Raw genomic sequence first — 6,000 nt, forward strand, 5'->3', positions numbered from 1 at the left:
TCCCACAAGCCACTCCAGCAAGCACAGGAGTTAGGTTTTGTGTTCTTGACTCTGGGTGGGCTGGGTCACTATGACAGCAAGGCCACTATATGTTTTATAAGGCACAGCCCCCGAAGGTTCTATTGCATGCTCCCATTGAAATCTAGACCTCAACTTGTCAAATGAGAGAACCCTCATGGACATGACATACATATGAGGTCACCCATCAGCCAGCACTGACCTTGGACTGTGAGATTCCTCGTTAGAATACCTGCAGATGGCTCCAGCCCCAAGCCAGCTAATCATTGCTTCAGACTTTATAGTTCAAGTTGTAGATATCCTGACACAGACACAAACCAGCCCCACCCTCAGTACCCAAATTGCTAAGCACAGCACCCACAATCATAATAAAGTGGCTACAGCGCATCATTGTATCTGTGGCAGTTTGTTTTGCAGCAATAGATAACTGATACAATCAGATGGTTTTTATATCATCTATTATGACTTCAATATCAGGCTTCCAGGATAATTGAACTGTTAAATCTGAGGCTGTTATATGTAATTTAAGGATGCTAGAAATCCACACTTATAATTTGCAGTCATTGTAGTAAAATAAGAATGGTAGGCATAATTGAAATGAACGAGAAAACTACAGATGTAAGCAGTGCAGAATTTCTAGCTGTCCATCGCTGAATAGATACACAGAATTATGAGAGGAGGAGATTCAAGATGGCGGTGGCGTCCAGCACCTGAGGGGCAGTGGAGCCCGTCCCAGAAGTCTGAAAAACCCACGGAGGGGCAATGAGACAGCAGAAGATGAGCCCACAGGGAGTGCAGTAGCTCTGGAACAACTAAGAAAAGATAGCTCTTATACGAAGATGCGTTTGAAAAGTGCTTTCATGGAACTGTTAAAATAGACGGCAGAGTGCAGCCACGAGTGTTGAGAGAGGCGGAACTAGCAATGTAGCAGCCGTGACAGGTATCGGAGTGACATCGCATCAGACAAAGGAGCCTGTCGTTGCCTGCTTGAAGGGTTGGGCCATCACCAGGTCTGCTTGCACTGCTGGACCAGTGGCACCAATCAGCCCTCAGGCCCAGCATGGAGACTCCGCTGCGGGAGCTGCTCTGTCTCCCCTGCTGGTGAGCAGAGTACTTGAGGCCACAGCGCTGCCCAAGAGCCCACAAGCATAATAGTTGCATCCAGGGAGTTATTGGGGTGGCTAGAGTTAGGGGGTAGGAAGGTGTGCTGTGTCCTAGAACTCACACCAATCCTGCCCACCTCCCATTCACGGCCCAGCCATGAGACTACCCTGATTCTTGGTAACAGCAGGATATCAGAAATGAGTCTTAGACAAAGTCTAGTATTTATGGTGCTTCAGAGACCTTGAACCAGAGCAGGTTCAAGGCGATAAGTACTTGCATGTAAAGAGGTTTGGGCAAATGTGTATGTGTGTGTATGTGTATGTACATATGTATACATACTCACACTCACATACACGTACATACACACACACACACACATACACACACACTGTGACACAGCAGTTTGCAATGTCATATAAATAAATGAATGTTCAATAGAGAGATGGGAAAGATGACAGAATGGAGCAGTGTGTGTGAGGTAGAGGCAAAAATAGAGACATGGTAGCAGTAACAGCTATGTGAGCGTGGCTGCAGCAGACAGAGGATCATATTGTTGCTGAGTAGGGCTTGCAGAATGGAGTACACCAGCCTAGAACTTGCACAGATTCTACCCATGAACATACCACCCAACCCCATGATCATCCTGATCTGCACAACGAAAGGATATCCAATATAAAGAAAGATTCCGTTTCCCGATTAAGCCTCCTCGAATGACCTCTGTGGTCTGTGTTGCCCCCTGAGACCATGCTGATGTCTATGGACTGTGATGCCGCCAGAGGCCATGTAGATGGCCATGGTCCATGCAGCCCCTGGATACCATGTGGAGGTCCGTGACCTCCTAACTGCTGCCCACTAACTGTAACAAGCAAGGAAGCTTCTTCGGTAGTGGTATTGATGACGGCAGGCTCATAATTGAGACTAGAAGACATTGAGGGCTTCTGCAACAACTCCTCCCTCCCCCAAAAAAGAGAAAAAGAAAAGAAAGAAGCAGTTCAGACAGGAAGCGATTGAAGGGAGTCCTTAAAACTGTGATAAAGGTGCTGAAATGTAGCTCTTCAGAGTTGACGGATTCAAGTGAGGGCAGGGGGGAGGAACTCAGTTATCTTTGAGGAGCTGGCCACTAGAAGTTAGACCAAGCTCCAATGAGTACATAGGCAAAACAAACTGGACTTGGTGCATTGTATTTCTAGGGGGAGGGCACAAGGGTGGGAAAGTGGACCTGGGAGTAATAGGAAGCAAATGAGATTGGGGTGCATTTTATGAAACTCCCAAATAATTAATAAAAGTATATTGGAAAAAAAGATTTATGAATATTAAGGTAAAATTCAAATTCATTGTATTAAGGAAGAGGGCAAATATCTGGCTGTTTCATTAAAAAGCAACCTACTTAGGGATATTAGAGGCATAATTATGGATGAAGCTTTTTCACAGACAAAAATATTTAATTACAATTGCATTTAAGCAAAATGAAGACAGAGGGGTAAACTAATTAGCAGTGGATTTCATTTCCATCAGTTGTTCACGCATGCAATGTTATTCTATCTATTTGTTTTTCTTATTAATATGAGAGGGATAATTATGAAACTAAAAAAGGAATTGGGAAAATTGTTTATAGAAATATGGTTTCTCATTTCGTGTGTGGAGTTTAGCAGCTTTAACCATGTACTGAGCTCCTGGCACCTACACTTTGGACAACTACAAATCATAACGTAGCTTATCAATAAAAATAGGTTTGCCGTAAAGAAATAAGCTGACCAGTGTGTCACCACTTTGTTTAATATAGGACATCAGCTTTGTGAGTTTGTAGTTTCACTCTTTTCTCCCGGGAGTGCATCAGGAACCTGCAAGTGAGGGGACTGAGGGGGGAAGCCCTCAGTTTCTCTCTAGTTCCGTTATTGCAAAGCTGCAGGGTTGACAGCTTTGATAAAGGAGCCACTTTTGTGCTTTTTCTCTATTTTATAATATTCCACTGATATTAAGAAAAAATCCTCTTAGGAACTGAATTCTAAATTTGATCTCTTGTAAACACACACATACACACACAAAAAAACTAAACAAAATAAAAGAAAACAAAAAAACTTCATCCTCAGATTTTACTGACAAAATAAGCTTTTTGAAAACTCAAATGCTCACAGCCTTTCTGCCACATTTGATGTTCTAAAACTCAGGGTCAAATGTAACTCCTGGATGATAACATTTCTGGGAAGGAAGCCCTACTTGCTTCCGAAGCTTATCTTTTTTTTTTCAATTTTGCTGGATGTCACAAAGTAAAATCTCATATGTATCTGCAATTCTTCTCTTTTCATCAAAATTTATATATAAATTGAAATATTATCTTTACCAGAACAGGAGCAGGATAGGTGACTCAAAGGAAAAAATGTTTAATTACATTATAGTCAACTCCACTGCAAGGTATGCAGGGTCAGAGGATTGGGATTGGGGCAGGGGCATCTTGAGCTACATAGTGGAAAAAGAAAAGACAAAAAGATCAATCAAAAACATCAAAACCAAAATATGGACAAAAGGAAAGCCCAGCTACATCACCAGTAATGGCCAGGCAGTGGCTCCATCCCATGAGATGCTGTATAAGGTACTAACTTTTACTACTAAGACAAAAACATTGAGCTTTAGGTCCAAGGAACGATACCTCCATGGCTGATTGTCACTGTGGAACCTTGGTCAATAAGAAAGATGAGAGTTTTAGCTGGGCATTATCTAAAATAGAGCAAATATACACTGTTGTACCTGCTATACAATGTCTTTCTGCCGTTGTCATAAAACACAACACAGAATGTAACAGGCTTTTTAGGAAATCATGACATGAATACTTCTTGTTAGGTATGAATACTTGGCCTTATCTTATGCTTGTACCACTAGATGTTATAACTTAATCTATATTCTTCATCTATGTTTTGCTTTGGGGCTTTTTACCTTTCTTTCCTTTTGTATATCTTATTTTCATTGCTTCTCATGTCTGTCCATCTGGTGGCTGCCTGGGTTCTGGCCCCATGTGTGTCCCTTTCTTTCTCCCCTTCCATTCTTTTCTCCTTCTCTCTAGATTAACTCTAGAGCCTAGATTTCTCCTCCTACTTATTCTCTCTGTCTGCCAGCCCTGCCTATCCCTCTCCTGCCTAGCTATTGGCCATTCAGCTTTTTATTAGACCAATCAAGTGCCTTAGGCAGGCAAGGTAAAACAAATGCAACACATCTTTACATAGTTAAATGAATTCAGCACAAACAAATGTAACACATTTTTGTATCATTAACAAAGGCAGCAGAAACAAATGTAGCACACCTTCACATAGCTAAAGTAATATTCCACAGCATAAACAAATGTAACACAACTTTACCTAGTTAAAATAATATTCCACAACACAGGAACATAGAAGGAGTTTATTTCAGCTTATTGTTCCAGAGGGTTAGAGACCCTAATGCCAGGGACAGTTTGGCAGTGGGTATTAGGCATGGGGAATGGTTCAAGCTTTCTAATGCCAAAGCCCATCCCCAGTAGCATACTCTCTCCAGTAAGGTAGTACCACCTAATTCTTCCCAAACACCAACAACAACTAAGGACCAAGTGTTTGAATGGGAGACATTTTTATTCAATACAACATGAAGAACTTCCTACATTGGCTAGAAGTTAATATCCGGTTACCCCCAAAATCCCTCCAAACAATTTTTAATATATTTCCTAAATTCAAAATATTAAATGAACATTTAATTTATAGTCAATAATGATCAATATTCTGGTTTAGATGTAAGATGTGCCTGGCAGGTGCATGCATTGAAGACAATGGGTAGTGCTGCTCCAGGAGTCTATGGCGCCTTGGCAACTGTTTTGTAACTCAAATGATGGGATTAATAGGGATAGGCCTTGAGAGTGTGGCCCACTTCTGGTCCAGGCCTTGACCCTCTGAGTTTGGGTTGTTCCCCACAATGTGAGCAGTTGCCTCACAAACCTACCACCCACGCTGTGAGCCATTCCAAACACTTTTCCTTTGTCATCCCTGGACTGAAAGTCAAGATAAGTCTCTCTTACCTTAAGTTACTTCTATCGGGTACTTGACCACAGAGATACAAATAAACAATATAATTACTAATACCAACCTTGTGTAGGGCTGTAATGCTCACCACCACAGACATTGAAATTGCCTGGAGACTTGTCTTATCATGCATTAATTATAACTAAGAATGGGATTTATCATAATATTTATGCATGTATGCAGTGGATATTTATCGTATTTGCCTCAATCTTTTCTTGTTCCTCATCTACACTCATTGATACAATGCCCAAACAAGTTCCATTTCTTCTTTCATGTTTTTCTTTCTTGAGGACCCAGTGAGTTTAGCTGCACTTTCTTACAGAAACATGGCTGATGGATTATTTGGAGGAATATAGAAATGACTTACCCTTCGATTGGGGGAAAAGGCAGCAGTAGTTTGTCATTAGTTTAGGACTTCCCCAGCCCTAGAAGCCACAGGCTTTTGACCAGGTTTCCCTCTTATAGAACAAGCCTCAAATCCAGCCATAAAGTAATTGGTTTCACTATAGAGCCATAACCATATTGCACCAGTACACGTATCTTGCATGGACTGATTGATCATGTAATACATAGTGCCCACAACCGGTTGTTGATGACTGCTACCAACAGAAGCCTGCATAGATCCTCTCTACCTATTTTCATATAACCTGATTGGATCTCTTTCCTTGAGAAACAAATAGTAAGTCAACATCGGATTATTGCCCAAGCAGTATTAGTATTCCACTGTAGGGTTCTGAATCTTCCTAGGTAATTCTAATGTACAAACAGATATGAGGAATGACTGTGTGAGGAGAGGGACTTTGCTGAAAACCTCAAGTGCCACATGTAAAGATAC

This window comes from Microtus pennsylvanicus, chromosome 2 (assembly GCF_037038515.1).
Source record: "Microtus pennsylvanicus isolate mMicPen1 chromosome 2, mMicPen1.hap1, whole genome shotgun sequence".
Taxonomy (NCBI): Eukaryota; Metazoa; Chordata; class Mammalia; order Rodentia; family Cricetidae; genus Microtus; species Microtus pennsylvanicus.